Source organism: Sciurus carolinensis, chromosome 5, assembly GCF_902686445.1.
Source record: "Sciurus carolinensis chromosome 5, mSciCar1.2, whole genome shotgun sequence".
NCBI lineage: Eukaryota > Metazoa > Chordata > Mammalia > Rodentia > Sciuridae > Sciurus > Sciurus carolinensis.
Genome location: NC_062217.1, coordinates 32,996,270 through 33,018,722, shown reverse-complemented (window position 1 = coordinate 33,018,722; position 22,453 = coordinate 32,996,270). Strand labels below are relative to the sequence as shown.

Genomic DNA, 22,453 nt, shown 5'->3' with positions numbered 1-22,453 from the left:
TTGGGAAATATAGAATATTTTATTATATTCATTTGCTTATGACCTACCTTATTCTAAAGGTAATTTAAAAAGACTTTCTCTACCCAAATTTCTCTTTAAAGAAGAAATGAAAAACTAAGGAAGAATTAAGTATCCATATCTGTTTTCTTCTTTGTCAAACTACTTTCTTTACTTATTTTACTTTTTATTTTTGTTTTGCAGTGCTGATGAGCCCAGAGCTTCTTACATGCTAGGAAAGCACTCTGCTTCTAAGCTATACCTCCAAACTTCTATTATTTATTTTCTGTGATGCAAAACTGGGCCTTGTACACGCTAGTTAAGCAGTCTACTACTGAGTGACCTCTCCAGTCTTCTATTTATTTTTAAATTGACTAATTAATAAAAATCGTATATATTCATGGTGTATATTCACAGCTTTTATTTAGGTATATTGTACAGTGGCCAAATCAAGCTATTAAAATGTTCATTACCTCACTTGTGTGTGTGTGGCAAGAACACTGAAGATTGATTCAGCAATTTTCAAAAGTAAATTGTTATTAACTCTAGTTACCATAATATATAACAGAGGTCTTGATCTTATTCGTCCTAAAATTTTGTATCCCTTCTATCAATAGATGCCTAAAAGCAAGCTGAGTCATTAAATAGGGCTGCAGATGGGGTCCATGGTAGGCTGCTTGCCTATCATGGCCAGGGACCAGGGTTCTATCCCCAGGACTGTCTCAAAACAAGTTTTTAAAATATTTGTTGAATATACGTGAACATAGAAAGTCATCATCAAGAGGAAACAAAAATGATTTGGTTTACTGATTAAATGTATAAAATTCGGTATGAACATGAAACATTTTATTATATAGAAATTGCTTTTAGAGATCCTTTTATTAGTATTTTATATCTCATTTAATGTTTTGATATCTTTTAATTTCTCCTAGAATTCTATAATCAAAGATAAATTAAAGAGCAATGTGTGGACCAAAGTGTATAAAGATGGTAATTCTACAGAGAATCTCAAAAGGTAATCACTCACCACCTAATTACTGGTGAGAAATTAGAATGCCTCAGTGAGGCAGCACATAGGCAGGGGCCTCACTGGTTTAAGGGTCTCAACTGGTCTTTTAAAGCAAAAGGAGAGACTTTTCCTAACTAATTTGAATCAAGAGTAAAAGCTTGACTTTAAACTAATGGCTTGGATTTCCAATTATTATAGTAGTAAACCAACTATAATTCTATGATACTGTGGGATCTTGCCCTTTATTTCAGAAAGTATTGCACAGTTCCCATCAAAATTAAATTTATCTTTAATTAAGAAACAAAGGTTTACTATTCATTAACAACAACAACGAAAATGGAGTCTGTTTAGTTCTATGGAGATCGGATACCACAAAATCAAATATCCCCCTCATAACCCATACAAAGTATATCAAAATAAACAATTTAAACTTTAAGAAGAACTTTATAACTGGACTTGAGTGTGTGCCACACAGACCATAGAATAATTAGATCCTGCATAAAAATATGAATAAACCTTGGTTCAGTCCTTACTGTAGAAATAAGTTTTGTGGCTCATGCTTCTCTCTCCTCCTTAACATGCCTGCCACTTCTGCTTGTGACCACAAACCACCTCCAAGTCATCCGCCACCCCATCCCCACAAAGCTGTCAGTTTTCCAAGACCAGAGGTAGGCATTGCTTTCGCCTGCATTGCTAGGTGCTGTGAATCCAAGCTCAGGACCATTCTCTCCCTTTCATTTCTAGAAAAATCTTCATATAATTAACAAGTAGTCAATTAACATTTACATATGCCAGGCACTGCTCTAGCTGTTGGAAATAAAAACAAAACCAGACGTATTTCCCATTCTTTTCAAAATTATAGTTAATTTGAGTGGGACAGACATAATGAAAAAATTAAATATATGTCCATTTGGAACAATGGTGTTGATTATGAATGAAAGACACATGGCCTATGAGATTATGAAGCAGGATCCACTGTGTCAGAAAGGATCAAGAAAGCCTTTCTAGGATGTGACACTTGAGCTGAAATGCAGAGGAAGAATAGGTGTTAATGAGGCAAGGAGAAGAAGGAACAGCACTCCATGATGAAGCCAATTGCAATTTCAATTGGGAATTAACCATGGTCAAATAGTTCCTGTCATTTAATTAAGTTGAATGTTTTCTGTTCTTTTTGATTCAAGTTGCATCCATTTATTCATTGACTTAATTTTTTCTACAACTTCATGGCAGCAGAGGTAACAAGAATGAGGATCAAACATAGCATCAAACCCACGAGCACAGTCCGGCATGGTGGACACTCCTGTAGTTCCAGCTACTTGGGATGCCAAGGCAGGAGGACTCCTGAGTTCTGGAGTTGGAGTTTGGCTTGGGCAACACAGTTAAGACCTCATCTCAAAAAAATAAATAAATAGAAACAAATAACTTAAAAAGAACAAGCAACTAAAGCCAAAGGGGTGGGGGAGAAAAAGAAGGAATAAAAACAAACAAACAAAACAAAAAAACCCTTCTGTATAGAGTGAAAAAGAATGAGAGAAAATATTTGCAAATCACATATCTGCTAGGGAATTAATATCCCAAATACATAAGAAACAACAAAAACCCCCATGAATAACCAGATTGAAAAACAGGCAAAGAACTTGAATAGGCAATTCTCCAAAAAAGACACACAAATGCGAACAGGACAGGAAAAGATGCTTGACATCATTTATCAAGGCGAGATGCAAATCTAAGTAGGCTGGCCACCATAGAAAGAGAAAAAAAAAACAGGTGTTGGAGAAGATGCAAGAGAAATCAGAACACTTTCCCACTGTTGGTGGGAAGGTAAAAATGGTCCTGCCATCATGGACAACACCATGAAGGTTCTCCTAAAAATAAAAATAGAATTACCAGTGGATCCAGCAATCCCACTCCTGAGCATATAACCAAAAGAGGTCAAAACAGAACCACAAAGAGATATTTGCACACTCATGTTCATTACAGCTTATCACAAGAGCCACAAAATAAAAGCAATGCAACTATCCGTGGATAAAGAAAACATGGCATGCACTTACAATGAAGTATCAAGCAGCCTTGAAAATATGGAAATAGAGCATACCAAATAACTTAGTATACTGTCATATATTACAAAATGGATAAACCTCAAGCGAAATAAGCCAGTCATAAAAGGACAAACAGTATACAGAGTCACTCATGTGAAGTATTCAAAGTAGTCAAGATCATAGAAAGAGAAGCTAGAATATATAGTTCCTAAGAATTGGGGGAAGTTCCTAAGGATAGTTCCTGAGGATGAGGAGGAATTAGCATTTGAGGGACATAGAATTTCCGTGTTGTGTGATGGAAAAGTTCTAGAGCTCTGTTGCTGCACAACAATGTAAATGCACTTTTTTTTTTTTTTTGAGTGTGCAGACTATTGAACTGCACACTCAAAAAGAGTTAAGATGGTAAAAGAAGAGGTCAATTTCATCTAGTTCCTAAAAGTATACCCAAATAGCTTATTACCAAGCAACAATTTGAATGAATGAATTTGATTAATTCCAATAATAAACTGAATTTAATAGAGATTATTTCAAAAGAAAAAAGGAATAAGGATCAAGAAAACTCATGAATTAATTATTGCTGGTGCCTCCAAGAATATTGGGAAGTCACTGAAATCAAGGAACAGGCTTGGAAGGCAGAAGTAGTACATAGGGGGATTAAGAAAGGCTAGGGAGGGGCTGGAGATGGGGCTCAATAGAAGAGCACTTGCCTACCACCACTCTGCGTGAAAGTGCTAAGTTTGACAGTGGAGGAAAGGATAAAGGTTTTGAAGCACATCAGGTACCCCCAAAAAGAAGACCCTTCCCATAATTAAGCTTCTCTTGTCAGATCAGCAGGATGTCTGCAGAGGTTATTGTGAGTGGTGGTTTCCTTTCTTGTAAATTCCAGGTTTGCACACAAAATGTGTGACAGTGTTAGTCTGCAAGCCTATTCTACAAAAACAATATTATCTCTGTTGGTAAAAAACTTGTGAAACCTTTGTCTGGTCTAGAGGATGAAACAGAAAGCACTTGTCATGTGAACCTCCAAGCACCACCCTCCCCACAGGGTATAAAGTTCAAAGAATTTCCAAAATCTTTGTCCAGAGAATCTTTCAGGCACCAGTTACATGCTGGACTGGCCAGTTGCGATCAATAAACCTGCTTCCTGAAAATTCCTCGGGTGTCCAACCTCTTCTGTTCTACTTCAGTTTAGAGTCTTTGTTGTTCCCCCGACTCCAAGGTAAGAAAACTTGATGTAGAGACCTTAGGTCTTGTTTCACTTGGAGAAAACAAGAGATGACAAAGAGATGACAAAGGAACTAGAGAGACGGTAACACTCAGAGGGTGTACACTGCTAGTTGAATTTGGCTCACAAATGTTTTCTTTGGCCTGTATCTTAAAAAAGAATCTGGGTTAGCTGGCAACATTTTGTAAGTTGTAAGATTTTCCATAAAATTCTGGATGTCCGTTATCTCTAGAAACTATGTCCCCATTCTCACAGGGCAATAGCAGGCTTCTAGTGGCTTCCTGTGAAGGGGCATGAGTGCTTCAGTCCCCACCTAGAAGTCTCAGCAGGCCGACTTCAGGTACTGACATTCCCTGCCTGGCCTTGGCAAGCATTGTTGCAGTCCTGGAGTTATGGAGGAAGGCTTTGAAGAAGTTGTGAGGAATGGTGGAGGAGATTTGGAGTAGAAAGATAAGCAATACAAGTGTGAGCTATCTTTTTACCTCTGGAGGGACGCCCTGCTGTTTGGGTCACTGTGACCAAAATACCTGACAAGAATAACATAGAGGAGGAAAAGCTGATTTGGGGTCATGGTTTCAAAGGTCTTGGTCCATACCTGACTGACTCCATTGCTCTGGGCCAGAGGTGAGGCAGGACATCATGGCAGAAGGGTGTGGCAGAGGAAAGCAGCTCAGGACATGGCAGCCAGAAAACAGAGAGAGCTCTGCTCACAAGGGACAAAATATATACCCCAAAGGGCACATCTCCAGTGACCTACCTCCTCCAGTCACACCTTACCTACTGTAGATACCACCCAGTTAATCCCTGCAGGGGATTGATTTATCCACTGATTAGGTTAAGGCTCTTATAATCCAATCATTTCACCTGTGAACATTCTTGCATTGCCTCACCCATGAGCTTTTGGGGATTTACTAATACTCTTTTTTGAAGCCTCTCCTTTATCTTCTGTGGGAAGCCATCCTTATCTAGCAGAATCAGGCAAGGCTGAGCCTCATTACACAGAGGCCTGACTTCTCGGAACCGGCAGACACAGAGGTCTGTCCCAGATTGGCCAGGAGTATGGTGGCACCGTGGAGTGGTTCCCTGCCTGGTTATATGATAGCTTTCCTGAGCAAACTGGCTCCTGTAACTCCACCCCATCCTGTTCATCACAAAAGAAGCCCCTCCTATTCTGGGCCCCTTTACCTATATGACTAAATAAGAGAGTTGGGCTAGTCCAGGTTGTTAGAGGCCAGATCCGGTATGGCCCAACCCGTCATGCCCCTTCTCGTTTAAAAAGAATATTGGCTCTTGTGTGTTTATTGATTAGATAAGTTTATGGGTAATTGATTGATTTATAGCCAACATCATCCTCTGACAGTTAACCCTTTTCTCATCCACGCAGGGCATGGCAGAAACCCCCACAATCTTCTCACTCCCTTTATGGGTATTCTTTCTCCATACTCTTTTTGTCAGGGACCTTATTCCTTCTAGAGGTTTCTGCCATTCACCTCCACAGATACATTCCAAAACTTCATCACTGCTCTATTTTTTAACCACATACCAAACATGTCATGAACTCAACAAATATTTGTTGCCACCTACTATGTGTCAAGCATTGTTTCAGGCTGTGCTGACACAGTAGGAACTGACATTCTTATAGAGGAGATGCTATGTAATTTCATGTTGCTACAAAGGAAGAGCAAAACAGCAAAAAACGTTTGAGGACAATTGTTGGTGGAATAGTTTACTGCTTTACAGTAGCTATCTCTTCCAAAGATAGCGCTTTTCTCACAAACTTGATCCTTGATTTCTCCAGCTTTGTTTTGCTTTGCCAGTCTCTATCGATTTCCCTTTCACAGTGTCCATAAAATGCATCTCTCCTTGCTTTTCTAGAATCTCACAGATACTATCCTGTAGCAGACAATCATTATCTCATGACTAGATGGTTTCCGCGGCTTCCCTTTGTTCTCCTTACCTTTACCGCTACCAACTTTCCTTCCGTTACTTTCACTTTGTAAACTGTGCGAATTATTCTTCTGGGAACATCCCTGCTTGTGCCACATTCTTCCCAATTTATCATTCCACTCTGAGTTCCAGGAAGGCAGTGAAGTATAGTGGTCCAATGCCTGGGCTTTGAATTCAGGCACTGGTGAAATTAATTTGTGTCTCAGTTTTCTCATCTGTAAAATGGGGATAATTCTTATCCCTAGAGATATCATGAGGGTGGATAAAGAGGAAATAGATAAAAGTGCTAGCTCAATTCCAGGTCAGGGAAATTTTACAATAGATGTTTCTGTCCTCTTCACAGCTAAATGAAGATGATCTATCATTTCCTTGTCTTAATCCCTCAGCATTTATTAGCAATTAATTACTATTAACATTCCTTTTCTTATATATCTAACTAGTTTGATAGTTCTCACAGGGAAAAAAAAAAAAGAACTTAGCTATGCATCCTCTAAACCTCTGGAAATTCTCCATATTTCTGCCTTTATGATTCTTCAAGTTCTGGCTGCATCAGAGTACCTGACCAAGGGGGTCGGAGGGGTTGAAATCCAGCCTGCACTCTGCTGCCAGGTCGGGGCCCTCAGAGCTGATTCCTGCAAGGGCAGGGGTAGGGGGCAGGGTGGCAGACATCCACGCTCACTTCTCAAGGTGTGACTGGAATTCTGCCTCTGGGCAATCCTCTCTGACACCTTCCCATGCCCACTTCCCTGTAGTGACACACCTGGTGTGTGGTCATCATTGGATGTGTAACTCTCGTGGTTAGAGACAAGGACCAGTGCTCTATAGTCCAGGCACCAGGTGCTTAAGGAAATATTCGATGGTCTTATGGAATGAATGATGACTTCCAAGGAAAATGAGAGGGAGAGGCAGAAAGAGTGGAGAGTCATGGCAGAATTACAGAAAAATCGCAGGAAGGAGACTGTGTCTGTTAGTCAGCTTTGCATCGCGGTGATCAAAATACCTGACAAGTACAACTTAGAGGCTAAAAAGTTTATTTTGGGTTCATGTTTTCAGAGGTTCAGTCCATTGTCTGCAGCTCCAAGACATTATGGCAGAAGGGTGTGGCAAAGGAAAGCGACTCAGCTCAGGACAGCCAGGAAGCAGGACCCGGTAGGAGAGCAAGGAACAAGATAAAATCCCTGAGGGCCTGCCCCCAGTGACCTACTTCCTCCAGCCATACCACCTGCCTGTATTTACCAACCAGTAGTCCATCCAAGTTATTAATCCATCAAATGTATTAATCCACTGATGAAGTTTCAACTTTCATAATATAATAACTTTACTGTGTTACCTAAGATGAGTTTTTCAGGGGACATTTCATATTGGACTCAGAATAGCATCTATGGATGATTACGAACTTTATTATAATCTTCTTTTATGCTGCATGTGAGTTTTCCATCACTGAAAAAATACTTGAGATAATCAACATAAAGGAAGACTTATTTTGGCTCATGGTTTCAGAGGTTTGATTTGGCCCTCGTTTTGGGGCCTATGGTGATATGGTACATTATGTCAGGAGCATAGAGTAGAGGAAGACTTTCCTCGTGGAATTTGGGAAGCAGAGAGACAGGAAAGCAGCCAAGGTACCCATCTCCCATTCAAGGGCATGTCCTCAAAGATTTAACTTTCTCTAACCTTTCCTCTTAAAGGTTCTATTATATCCTAAAAGTGTCACGGGCTGAGGAACACATGGGCCTTTGGGAGACATTTCAGATCTGAATTATAGACTGGGCATATGGCAAGTTTGAAGCACCAGCCCTCTCACTGTTAGAAAAGGTGCCCTTTCTCCTACTGTTCCATAGACCGAGGGAGACAGATGCTTATAATCTTTCAGAAAAGGGAGATTTTAGTTTTGCCATGGTTTTGAGACTCAAACCAAAATTTTACTGGAGTTTCCACCAAATCGAAACTGCTGACTGAGTCTCACCTCTCAAATGATTCCCGTAATGTAATGTTTTGGTGGAAATTCTATTAAGCATTAAAACTTAACTCAAGAAATCACAGGAAAGATAAGAGACTAGATTTTTTTTTTCAATAACTACAAGTGCATGTTAGAAGCTAATAAGCATCTTCTGAAATATGGAAGCAATACTGAGTCTTCTTCCCTAGTGCTAACTAGCATTTTCTCTTTCTTGGAACTCAACAGATTTTGTTTTGTTTTGTTTTGTTTTTTTGGCTTGGGAAGCTAAAGCAAAAATTTATTTATTTTCAATGTTTTTTCTATACATTTTTATTGGCGTATTACAGTTGTGCACAATGGTGTAATTTATTGTTATATATTCATACATGCACACAGTATAACAATATAATATGGTCAATATCATTCCACCAGACCTTACCGTACTCCAGCATAAAGGATTAATGTCTATACTAGTTCTGAGGAATACATAAGAATTCTATCAGTAACAGGCTAACCTCTAGGGAGAAAAAGTCACCACTGGGCAAACATTTCCTGGTATGTCAATGAGAATGTACAGAAAAGGCAGACTACATACACTCATGGAGCCTGTAAATCACAGTCCTGCCCAGAGCCAAGAGAGTTCCGCAAATTTTAAAAGACTATGCCAGAAGCATGAGCCAGCACAAGCAGGGTACAATTTCTTTCTCTGCATTACATTCCTGCATTGTGCTCATATAAGAGAAGGAAACTGAGCAATCATATAATTTATTTTCTTAATGAAAAAAAAAAAAATAAAGGAAAAACCCTGAGCCACAAGGTACCAATTCTGAGTACCGATTTAGTTTATTTCCAATAATCTTTATTCCCAATAAAGTGCCTATTTGCCACAAGCCTTAAGATACATGTTTCCTGGAGCCCTAGGTACATGGGCCAGGTGTAGAAATATGATTTAAATTTGAGGTTAAAGCATGATATTTAGGGTTTCACGTCAATGTGTTTTAAACAAGGTCACTGTTCAACTACAACAGTATGATAAAGCAAAAATCTGCATCTGCCAAAAAGTTCAGAGCTTTTATAACTAGAAAAAGCAAACTTGCCATTTACACCTCAGAGGTTCAGAGCCTCCTGGAGAGCTGGTTTTTGCATTCACAGGATGGAGCTGAGCTGAGGCTTTATTCTACATTTGCCTCTGCACCAAATGCCATTTCTGTGAAGAGTTAAGGGCCAACGGGGAATCAAAGGTCATCAGTACATTGGTGGCATTTTCCAAGTGGCATTTTGGAGTGAGTTCTGGGAGTCCACAGAGACCTCAAAAGGCAGGCTACCTAGGGGCAGTCAGGCCATGAGGCAAGAAGGTTATACATTAACATCGCTGTGTACCCACAAGGCTGTATATTTATTAGATTAGATAATATTATATATTATATGCTTGCGTAAGGAATTACAATCCACATAATTATCTGACTAGTTTGAACCACTACTCACCATTCAGAGTGATTAGATTTACTTGTGTCTGGGCCAGGGCAAGCCAGTTGCTCTGGCACTTTTGATGGGTGTAGGGACCCCCTTTAACTTGAAAAACAAATAAGGAACAAATAGCAAATAACAGCACCCAATCAGGTCCCAGAAACAGCGGCTCAAGAGGGTTTTCAGACTGATTCGTTGGTGGTTCTGTATTCTCTTTCTGCTAACCTTCATGGCGGCCTCAAGCTCCAGGTGGAGGCGAGAAGTCTTAGGGGTGCCAGGGGAAAGAAAGAGAGTGGGGCGACCGCGCTGGCTGGAGCCGCCCCCAGCAGGATGATCGCAGGCAGGGGATGAGCTTGGGGTTGCTGGAACACCGAGAGTTCGCTCAGGGCTGGGGCCACCGCGCCACCCGCGGCTGCAAGGCACACACGAGTGGCCACCGCCGCCGGTTTCCGCGCACGTGGCTGTGGGGCCGGCCGCACCCCCGGCTCTGGCCCGCGGCCGCGCGGCCCCCTCCTCGCCTGCTCCCCGAGCGGCCAGCGCGCGCGGCAGCGGGCGGGGCGGGCCCGCGAGCAGGGCTCCCTGGCCGCTTTCCAGGTCCGCGCACTAATACGGGCGATGAGGCTTCGCGGCTCCAGTCTGACTGACGCCGGCTGGGGCCGCCGCCGCCGCCGCTGCAGCCGCTGTCTCGGTCCCCGCCGCCGCCGCCGCGGTCGCCGCCGCCCGGCTCTGCAGCCTCTGGGCGCGCGCAGCCAGGCAGTGAGTGCGCGGCGCTCGAAGCGGGCGGCTAGGGGACCCACTGCAGGGGGCGGGGGACAGCCAGATCTAGGGTGGGGGGCGGGATGAGTGGCTTCGTGGGGACAGGTAAGAGATACCTCCTCGGCGGCGCGCTGTGCGTGTGCGTGTGCGTGTGTGTGTGTATGTAGCAGTTTTTCTCGCGCCAGGCAAGCCTTTGAGGTCCTTGGGTGTGTGGCGTGGCCCTTTGTACTCTTCATCCCCGCATTGCTCGGGGGAGCCCGTCGGCGTGGGGAGCTGTGGTGGGCGAGGGGTGAGAGGGGGACTGCTCGCAGGACTTGGCCGCGCCTCTCGCGGACGCCCTGGAGACGCGCGCGTTCTTCGCGCCTGCCACCACCCAGGCGCTGGCAGCACCTGGGACCTGTCAGAGGATGCCTGTCCCGCGGCGGGGGCGGCGGCCGGGCGGGGCGGTGGCCTAGGGCGTAAGCAGGGATGCGTCCTGGCCGCGCGCCCCGGCCGGAGCTGTGCGCTGGGGCCGCGCCCGGAGAACAGACGCCCTGGAGCCCGGATTAGAGCTGAGTAACGTTTGCTGTGGCTGGAGAGCTGGGACCGTAGATAAATGGGTGTGTGCGTGTGTGTGTGTGTGCGCGCGCGCGGGTGTGTGTGTCTGTAGGGTAGGTTAGGTTGTGGCTCTTTGGGGAGAATTTTAAAACGTGCAGAGACCCCTTGGCCTCGCTGGCCTTCGATTTTATACTTTTTTTGTTTTTGTTTTTCACTCTGCTTACCTTTGAGGCACGCGAAGTGACGGGAGAAAGTTAGGAATGCTGTTCAAGTGTCGCTGGGCTAACGTTTGGCTTGTGTTCGGAGCTGGGATGTTTGTCTTTTCCTTCTCCTGCCATTCGGTGCCAGCCCTCCGCAGAGGGGAGGGGGGCGAGGTGGGGGACAGATACAGGAGACTGACTGACGCCAGCTTTGTGATCCGAAGGAGGAGCGCGGGGGAAACATTTTTATGGATGGTTAATCGCTGACAAGTCTTCTCGTTCCTGTTCCTTCCTCCTCCCACCCTTGACCGTGGAAATTCGAAATGATAGTTTGGAAATACTCTGTTGGCTTATTTCTGGGCTGGAATTGGTACTCCTGAGAAATAACCTACAAATGATGTAGAACTAGTTTTGGAACAAAATTGTATGTAAGTTCTTTACCCAGTAATTCAGTGGGATACACACCCACAGACACTGTGGATTGCTTTCCATGGATCTAGTTTACAAATCCATTTCAGTGGCTAGCTGAATGTCTCGGATGATCTTTTGGAAATGTGGTTTAGCAAGGATACTGGAGGGTAGCTGTAAAGTCATAAAGACATTTAATAATGATACCTCCTAGGCAGCAGCTTAGTGGAGTATTCACAGCATCGTCTGGGACAGTGAAATGTTGAGTACTCCAGACTGCCTTCAGTCCTAGAATGCCTGTCAGCGTGAGGGAATGCCACTGGATGTTTACATTTAAAAACTAGTGATCTATATTTAAAAAGGAAGTAAAAATAAAACCCAAACACATTCTCCACTCCAAATAGACAAAGATGGAAGTTTCCCTTTGCTTGTAGGAAACCATGAACACCATTTGGGAGCTGTTTCAAGTTCGTGGTTATCCAAGGACACTGCAGATAAGAAACCCATGTGGTCATTTGTAAATAAGGAACATTTTAAATATGACAAGTTTTAAATAATAGATCAGAAAAATAACTTTTAGTGGCCATAATCACCTTCATTGAGGGCAGGAGGACTGTCCAGGAGACAGCCTTCAGGCCTCCATGTATTCTGACACAACCAACTCCCATTTTTATGCTTGACTGGCTATCTTTGTCAGAGTTGTTTTATGCTGGAACTCTGTGGTTTCAAGCTATGCTTAAGAGAATGCCAACATGTTCTTGATCTGTGCAAACTTGTTTTTATCAGTACAGTGTTTACTAAAAATCAAAGATAAAATTTTAGGTTAACCCACTAAGTACTTTTAATTCTCACATCTTTGACATCAGTCTTTTAAAGCCAACATAAGTTATTTGGACTTTTTCCTTTTAGGATCTTTTTCTCTTACTTGTATATCCCCAAATAATGAGTAATCAGAAAATATCCATAGATGTCAACTACTGCATCTCTGATGGACAAAGACGTGGCATAAGAAAGAAAAGTTTTGGATCGTTTTTAATGAAACATTGATAGGGATATCTGTAAGTAATAAATAAATGGTAAATTTGTTTATTCTTTCCAATCTTGTGGTCAGTTGGAGGAGAAAATTATCAAGAAAGTCTTTCAGAAGAATAAAAAGAGTCAATTTTAATTTTGCAAACAGTTTAATTCTGATTAAAGAGTTCAATATGCTTTGCTAAGTTGGAGGGATGGTGTTTAGTAAGTGGTCACTACAGTGTGAAGGCAACAGATCAGTTTATATCTGACATTTACTCAGTAATAAAGTAGTCGTTTCAGTGTTTTCCACTTTAATGTGTCATAGATTGTTCTCTAGAGGATATTCTCTGATATAAGGGTAGGTAAAGGTTGCGACAAATAACTGTGGTTTTATTTTGTATATTACATTAAATTTTAAAGTTTCATTGAATCTTAGTGCAGACTTTCTGCTTATTGTTTTGAACAAGTAGAGCGAAATTCAGAAACAGAAGTGTCTTGAGTAAAACAATAAATATAGCAGTATGGTGAAATCATGAATCTCCTCAAGTTATTGTAATTCTAGCCTCTTGGATTTATATTTCCTTGGTTACTGTTGCTATTGAGTTGAAAAGTTATTGTAAAGGAAAAAAACGAACAATAAATTGGTAAGTACTGTTATAGTAATATGAACACTTCAGTGAAGTTCTGTGTCATACTGTCAGCTAACCATGTGAAGAGTAATGACATAGCAAAAAATAAACAAATATTCCCTGGCAGTAAACTAACCTTTTAATTCCTGTAAATTATGTCTTTTAAGAAACTCGTGCCAACTGAAGTTATTAAGATTTCAAGGTATTTGTTAGCATTGGAAGTCATCATACCCAGGAAAACAATGCTTTTCTTAGTGGTCTTCATCCTGATACTTCTCACCCCAAACCATGCTGAATTCCACTATCTCCCTCATCTGTCTCATTCACTGGTCTCTTTAGGTGTTAGCCTCATACTGACCCTAAACCATTCTCTGGGCTCTCCTTCCCAGTTCTTCCATACTGCAGTTAAAAGAGTTAATAATAGTTTCCCATACATACCCTGACTTTTCTTTTCTCTGTAACTTTACTCACACAAAGGCCTAGGATGCCCTCCTGGGCTTCCTCACCTCCCACCAGAGCCTCAGATTTAGCAGCAACTTCCTTGGCCTGTATGCTCTGCTCAGGTGCAGCCTTCTGTGATGACTCTTGTGCAAGGTGTGTCCTCCTTCTATGGCTCTTCGCATTTTCCACTTTTGTCACTTCTTGAATTAAGTTACTCTATACTAATTCGTTTTTTCCCCTGAGATGATCCTTACAAAATCCATGCAGAAGGGGGCTGTGTCTCATCTGTCTTTTTCATTCCCATAATGCTGACCACAGAGCCCTATTTAGTAATCAGTCAATAAATAGTAGTTAAATGACAAATCTTTTCACTGAACCTCTGGTCCCTTCTGAAATAAAATCTGTAAAAGCATTTCACCCATAGAATAGGTCTTAAAGGTCCATCTTTCAAGAAGCCAGTGTTGAACTGGAGCTGAGGACTTGTCAAGAGACTATGAGAAAAAACCTGGAATTCCCCCTGTCTAGTTGGGCCTCCTCTGGAATACTGTGGCTGAGCATTATGGTCAGGAAAGCTTCTATGATACCCTTATTGCATTAGCAATTTTCCATATCAGATTCTCTAAATACACAATGGAAGCCATTTAGGAAAAAAAAAAAAAAAAAACAGATTTTAATGTGATATGGTTACCACAATGAAACTCTAATGTGATTCCATACAAAATTGCTAACACGATATGCTGACTCCCCCCACCCCCACCAATAGCCACATAAAAATTGATACTGTTTTAGTGTATGGGTTTCAAACTCCCCTCACAAAAAGAAAGCAGACTGCCCCTGAGATGAGCTTATGCTTTGTACAGGTTGAATGTATGAAGGGTCTTACCAGCTTTGTTAGAGAACAGTCTCCCGTCTCCTTGCTTATTACATTACCACACCATACTAAATGCCATCTGAAAACCCATCGTGTTCTGCTCATTGATTCAGTATTAATAGAATTAATATGCAGTAATGTAAAGAATAGATTCTGTGTGTATCATGTCTGGATAATCTGTGATTGTACAGTTTTAATTGGGAAGCTCTAATCAACTGGAAACCTGTTTTCCAAGAATCCAGGAGAATACATTATACAATTTAAATTCAATTTGACTTAAAATGAAATGCACGAATGTTAAGAAATGGCTTATGAATGTGTAAGCACAGGCTGGTAGCTCTTTAGAAGGCACAAGCACTGAAAAGGTAGGGTTCTTTGCCCTCATTCCACAGCCTATGTTTAACTGAAAGAAAAAAGATTGAACCCATAAAATAAATATAAAGGAGACCTGCATGGTTCTGATTTTCCTGTAAGGTCCTTTTCAATTTCTGTTTAAAAACACCAAATATCAAATCCTATTCTCTTTTCTCTCTCTCTCTTCCCCCTACTCCCTGTCTTTCTCCCCCTCCCCCTCCCCCCTGGTGTTCTCATTAGCTGACGTCACTGATAAGGATTATCTTTACATGACCTTCCCCTTGGGGAAATTTAATATTTAATATCTGACCACTTCCTTTTTCTTCTTTCTGAAGTTTAAGTTTGAGGGAGACTATAAATAGGTAATGTGCATCCCTCTACCATGGAAAGGTTTAGGGCTGCGGTAGTGAAAAGCAGTCTTTGGTTTTCAAAGGCAGAAATTGCCAGAAAAGACCATTTACCCCAGCACTCCAGTTCCCAGTTTTCTACCACTGGACAAAGGAATCTGGAAAGTATACATATGCTAGTGGGGTCACTCAGCTACGTCGGTGACATCTAGGATTCTAAGTTGAGAAGTCTTGGAAGCAGGGAAGTGGGAACACTCCAGGGATCGGAGCCTAAACTCACTGATCCCAGGAGCCCATCACTAGATAACGTGGACCTTTCTCCTTCTAAACCCTGCTTTCATCCATCGACTATCTTCTTCCCTGCAGCCTAATGTTTTTCACTTTAAATCTGTCAAATTGTTCAGAAGCCCATCTTTGCTTAGTGTGTGCATGCGTACATTTGAATTTGTTTTGACAAAAATGCAGTAACTGGGAAATGGTTAATGTAGTCCTTGAAGGATTCTGCCCTAAGTCCTTGTGGGCTGTGGAAGGTGTGGAGCAGATTTGCAGGTCTGTTTTTTAAGGAGAGTTGTTTGGAAGTGTGAGCAGTTGTGTTCTGAAGTTTTATATCTAAATGACTTGGCAGTAATCACATTTCAGAAAATAATGATAACCCAGAAAAGGATTAGAAGATTCTATCTGTCTTCATCCATGTGGTAGCATATTTGACGTCTCCCATTACTTACACTTCATAATAAATCCACGAATTTATTTTGCTTTTCTTGTTTGCTGAGAATCACATAGGAGAGAGCTGGAGTTTGACGGGATGGGGAGGGAGGAAGAGTAGGTAATTTAAAAACTTTGGCCTTGGCACAGTTGTGAAGGTGTGAGGCCCTCAGGAGTGAGGGGAGAGTGTGGTAGGAAGCAGGTGGCAGATGCCAAGGGTAGGCATCACATTTGACCTGCTGTTAGAAGTATTCAAGGCCACCTGCTTTAGGAGGGAGGAGCGTCTTAGTAATCTCACCAGGAAAGTCCATCAGCACTCAGGACATTGAGTCTGTGGGAAAGTGAATCCTGATTTCCAAGTGATACCCAAAAATAAGAGTACAACTTCTTCATAAAGTGAAACCACCTTTGATTAACAGTAGGAATGATTCTTGTTAATGATATGAGTGACCATCAAAGCCAAAAATAGTGCTCAGGAATGTGGAAAGTAAGAAAATGTGTTAGGTTAAAAGGTCTTAGGTCTCATGAGGTTTTCTTTGTCTTGATTCATTTTTATCATTCTTTCCTTGTTTTCTAGTGGTGGTAGAATTTCATTTTCAGGAACAGTTGTATCAGATGTTTGCTAAATACAACAACCTGGTGTACAGAAATGCTTTGCTTACAGCTCATTGACTAATGATGTGTTTGTGCAAAGCAGTCATTAGGTGTTGGCTGTTTGCAAACAATGACAAGTTGGTGCCTGGACAGTATTTCAGAGGAGTGGTGCCTTCTTTCTTTCTATTGTCATTCTACCTAAATTTATTGCAAGATATTCTAAATACAAATTTTTGTGTTTTTTCCCCCAAAATATTGTGTTGATTTTATTTCAGGGTCTTAAAATATCAGGATGTTGTGGATGTAAAAAATTGCTTTAAAACGTGGAACTCGTACATTTGTGGAAACTTGTAGGCTATTCGTTCAACCTTTATTTACACTTTGCCTGTTGTGTCTAAATTGTGTACAAACCATGTCTTAGGGAATCGCATCCACAAAATAAAGTAACAAAACAAAAATAAAATCCTGGTCTCCAGGATTTCATAACCTCTAGGGAGAGTGAGGGAGCTCAGGAAAGCAGACATCGAATGCTTCCTCCATTATTGTATCTGGGTGTATTTCTCTTTGTTTTTCTGGTTAGAATTCCATTTTCACTCTGTGTGTGAATTTCAAGTCACTTTTGACAAGGATAATAAAAATGATCCCATTCGAGGTTTGGGAATATAAATAGAGGCAAAATAAAAGGCATAACAGTGGCAGAGAGTCTTACTGTAGGTTTTTGTGAGACTGTCAGAACACTGTGCATCGGACTAGGCTGTGGGCCTGTCTCTCAGGAAGTCACTCCTCTCTTTTTCCTCGCACCCCTTGACTGGTCTGACATAAGTTTGAGCCCCCTCTGGGGAACCAGGGACTCTTTCAGCTGACTGGGGTCTCTTGTAATTACAGTTATAATAGTGCACCTTTTACCTCTGTGCTAATCATGTGTTTCAATTTCTGGTTCCTCCTCTACACTGTAAATCATGGAGGAAAAGGACCCTATCTTATCTTGAATTACTCAGCCTCTACCATATTAGTATCCTTGATCCACCACCTTCCTTTCTCTTCCCTAAATAGGTTGGGGTTTTGTAGGGTAAGGTGGAAGGGGAGATTAAATTTGAATTTTTTTTGGGGGGGTGAGTGTACCAGGGATTAAACTCAGGGACACTTAACCACTGAACCACATCCCCAGCCCTTTTTTGACTTTTATTTAGAGACAGGGTCTCACTGAGTTACTTAATACCTTGCTAAGTTGCTGAGGCTGGCTTTGAACTCTCGATCCTCCTGCCTCAGCCTCCAGAGCCACTGGGACTACAGTTGTGTGCCACTGCACTCTGCTAAATTTGGAATTTAATCTGTAAACAAAGAAGAACTATTCAGCTTTAACCTGTAGCCAGAAGAGAACTTTTGAAGGGTTTGAATAGGAGAATGACGTGATCAAAGGGATATCCAGGAGAGAGGGAAGACAAACTGCAGTGGTACGCATACTTCATTTTAATGTCTACATTAACACCTAGCAAAGCAGGTGCGCTGGGCCTTGACACTCCATTGCCTCTGCTGCATGGGTGTCTGTCACACTTCAAAATCTGAACTGCTCCAAGAAAGCAATCTCTAACAGCTTATTAGTGAGGCTTCTCTGTGGGCTTGTAAACCCACCCCTCAGGCAGCCTTTTGCCAGGAAACTCAACTGCCCTCAATACACATATCAATAAAACTTTTAAAACTGCCCACACGCCATTCTTTTAAAACATTTAGGATGTTATTTATAGCCACTTAACACTTTGCAGGTATTCATGCTCAAGTCGGGTGTTCTACGTAAGATCACTTTAAGCAGAGAAACTATTAAATGCCCAGGAAGTAGGGAGTGCATTATCTAATTCTGCTTTCCAAAGAAATTTATTGTATTTTTACAGGGCAGAAGCCTGCCACAAAACTGAGGCAGCCTCAGAGGCCCCTTCTTCTCCCCAGTTCTTGTGATTATGCCAGGTAGATTTCAGACCTCACTCAAAGTAATAGGCATGAGTTTATTGGAAAGGATAGGAAAGTGGAAAAGGGGTACTCTCAAGGGATGAATGGGTCCTCTCAGAGAAAAGAAGGCTGGAATGCCTCTCCTGCCTTCCAATTTCATTGGGGGTCCTAGGGAAGTTTCCAGAGACTTATCTAGATCCACCTCTTGGCTTTTGACTGACAGCATAGGGACTGTGCTAACTGTCTGAGAGGATGATGTGGTGCTCACATAGCTGGAATTTAAGGAAACCAAATCCCTGTTTTTGCCTCAATTTGCTGCCCACTTAGTGGAGTTTACTGCCCTGTAAGTGGCCCTCCACAAGCTTTCTTTGTGAGGGTCTTGATGTTTTAGTTGCCAGGGTGATGGAAGTTGTGAGAGTTTAGGTGATAAGGGAGAGTCTAGGTCACCTGGTCAGGTGTGACATGATCTTGACACCTAGTTTATTAAGGGGATGTAATTATGCCTGGGGGAGGTTTTGACATACCAAGTCTGCCAGATGAGACTCCCTGTGGTTTTCAGTTGCCCTACCCTGCTCACCCATTCCATGGCTGACTAGCTACCTAAAAGTATCACATTAACAAAGAAGTGCCAAAGCTAGATTGATCACAGATAGCTTAATGTTATTGATAAAACTGGATTTCACTTTCATTTGCTCAACATTTAATACTGGCCTTCTGCCTGCCAGACCCGGTGGTATGGATCATGATATGGCATGGCCTGTGGACTTTAAAAGAAGCTCAGCATCTTTGGGGACAGCATATCACATACAAGGAGTCAAGTGTGACAAGCTCAATTATAAAGGTATACGCTTGGTGCTACGGAAGCCAGGGCAGAGGACAGCCATGGCCACCTCTGCCTGGGGCCACCAGGGAAGGTTTCCAGGAAGTTGGCTTCCAGCTCTGTTCTGAGGGAGGAGCAGGTGCTCGTCAAGGGATCCAGGGAGACGAGGAGCAGTGTAGCCTGGAGAGGCTAGACTTTGGAGAGCTTTGCCTGAAATCCATGTTACGATCATGGGTGCACACCCCACCCCATGGCGTTTGCTTTGTAAATGTGAATTATATAAATATATACTTGTAGAAGTTTGGGGAAACATTGTAAAGCACACATATGGCACTTCTAATCTCAACCCACAGGAATAGTGACTGTCCCATTCTGCTGCAGGTCGCAGTAAGGTGTCTTGCAGGAGTGTGGTGGGATCCTCTTTGGGCTTGGATTGAAATCCTGTGAGGGGCCCAAACAGGTGGGTGCTTTGTGGGAGATGGCTGTCGAGGGCAGGTGCAGGAGAAGGCAGTTGCCTGAGGTGGAACAGGTTCACTAGAGTCTGGGGTGGGACATGTCTAAGCCAAACATAGCCGGCCCATCCTCATGATTTGGTGACCTATTGAATATAGGATTGAGGAAAAGAAAGCAGTGTAATTTGCACATGGTGGATGCCAAGGGTGGTTTCATGTTTCTAGTTTGACTAAGTGGTCGAGTGGTCAAGCTTCTGATTTTGATGTCACTTTGCCATCCTTGTACCTGCCTGGTTCCAGTTTGGAGCTGGAATGTCCCCTGAAAGCTCACGCGTTGAAAGTTTGGTCCCCAGTGCACCTGTGTTCAGAGGTAGGAGCCGTGGGAAGGTGATTGGGTCATGAGTACTCTGACTCCATCAGTGGATTAACCCATTGACAGATTCATCCTTTGATGGTGTTATTAGGAGATGGCCGAAACCATAGGAGGTGGGGCCTAGTTGGAGAAAGTGGGTGCTGGAGGTGTGGCTCTGAAAGGGTGTCCCCCCAGCCCAGCTCCCCATCCTGCCTTCCCAGCTGCCATGAGGTGAGCAGCTTTCCTTCACCACACCCTCTCCACCATGATGCTCTGCCTCATCAAGGCCTAAAAGACTTGGAGCCAGATGACCATAGACGGAAATCTCCAAAACTGTCAGCCAAAATAACCATTTCCTCCTTTAAGATGCTTTTCTCAGGTACTGTGTTACAGCAGTGGAAATCTGACCGACTCAATCTCCCTCTCCCAGTCTGATGCTCAAAATTGCAGTAAGTTTGGAAATTATATGAATACACTCATTTAAACTGAGTCTAAAATAATTATAATAGCTATATGAATATTTATCTTTTTTCCCCCTTTTACTCTTTGATCTGTTTTTGAGATTGTTTTTTTATTTGGGGTGCATGTTGTTACTCCTACAATGAGGCATTCAGGAGGAATAAACCAAAGTATAACTATCCATTAGTAATAAAAAATAATATTGCACGCTGGAGTTGTGGCTCAGTGGTACAACGCTCGCCTGGCATGTGTGAGGCACTGGGTTCGATTCTCAGCACCCCATATAAATTAATAAAATAAAGGTCTATTGACATCTAAAAAATATTTTAAAAAATAATATTGCAATAGTTTACAGTTTTAAACTGCTTTCTCACACATCCCTCTCGGCACCTCTGTACCAAAGGTCCAGATGATTGTTTCCATTTTACAGAGGAGAAAGCAACATCAAAGTAATTCTTTACTTGAAGATCACAGTAGTAAGGAGCCAGCATGCAGACTCAGTCTTCTTTCTCTAAATCCTGTGTTTTACCTCCTGTTGCCTCTTGTTCGTGGAAGCACTCAATCGTGGTCTGTTTCAAACCTGAATAATAAAATACCACACTTACGGGGCGGTGTTCAGTATTTCCAAACATATACTAGAAAAGATACAGGTTGGAATGCTGGAAATTGAAGCCATAATCTCCACAAGGTAATGTGGGCATTATCTTGGAAATTGCTTAGCATTACAATGTTCAGTTATGTTATTAATACTAAAAATACTACCTGAAAAAAAAATTCAGCATTCTAATTCTGCCTTAAAAGTGACCCAGGGACTGGGGTTGTGGCTCAGTGGTAGAGCGCTGGCCTAGCATGTGCGAGGCCCTGGGGTCAATCCTCAGCACCACATAAAAATAAAAAATAAAGGTCTTGTGCCCACCTCCAACTAAAAAAAAAAAAGAAAGTGACCCAAACTATTAAGCATGTCCTTTAGATTTCTTCCTTGCCATTTTCATGCCTATTCTACTTTGCTTTCATTGTATGTTGGCATGAATAAAATAGCAAACAGGAATGAAAGAGTCATTTTGTCTCCAAAAGAAGTGGTTGCAAGCCATAACAAAAACTTAGTCTCTGGGGTTTTTTTGTCTTTTAAAATTTTTTTTTGTTTGTTCTTTTTGTTATGACAGTAGAATATATTTTGGCATATCATACGTACATGGAGTATAACTTCCCATCCTTGTGATTGTACATGATGTGGAGTTACCCTGGTCACGTATAGGAAAGTCATGTCCGATTTTATTTTACTGTCTTTCCAGTTCCCGTCCTCTCTCCCTTCCCTTCATTCCCCTTTGTCTCTTTAATTAGAAAATAATAATTTTAGGGCTGGGAATGTAGTTCAGTGGTTGAGCACTTGACTAACATGAGCAAGGTGCTGAGTTACATCCCCAACACCATACACACAAAATAATAATAATAATAATAATAATAATAATAATAATAATAATAACAACAGCAGCAAATAAAATAATAATTTTAAATTTCCATGGAAACTTAATTGATGTTTAATCAACATCAGTGAACTGGCTGAAAAATCAAACTATAGCAGTTGTCCAGAGAACTGTACCGCAGGGATGAAGTGATTTATTCCTAAATGACTTACTAAGTGCAAGTTCCAAAGACAGCAGCTAACCTTTCATAGCACAGTGGTGCCTGGTGTAACCATCATCATTTGGGCCAGATAAACCACTTTAGTGAGGGCCTTTGGTTTTAGGTAAAATGCAATATTAATATAAGAAATCAAGTTGTTGTAGTTTCTAATTTCTAAGTAAGATTATATATGTATGCTTTATTGACTTTTCCCCCAAACCCAATTAAATTTATTTCTTATTTACTTTCACTTTGTTTTTCTTGTTCCTATTGAGTATTTTGTGACCTTTCATTAGATGTGAGTCAAACGATCATTAGGTCACT

The 22,453-nt window shown here is 41.8% G+C and overlaps 1 protein-coding gene across 4 annotated transcripts in view; it reads left to right on the top strand.

Annotated features, from left to right (window-relative positions):
* The first annotated feature begins 10,194 nt into the window (after positions 1-10,194).
* Smad9 (SMAD family member 9) overlaps positions 10,195-22,453 on the top strand; it is a 62,497-nt gene continuing 50,238 nt past the window's right edge. For 2 of the 4 annotated variants that reach the window (XM_047554593.1, XM_047554589.1), the window contains exon 1: positions 10,195-10,379. The gene's annotated coding sequence lies outside the window, so the exon portion shown is untranslated. Of the gene's footprint in view, positions 10,380-10,851; positions 10,979-12,513; positions 12,583-22,453 lie in introns of those variants that run through there. The other 2 variants (XM_047554590.1, XM_047554591.1) reach the window with 2 other exon arrangements.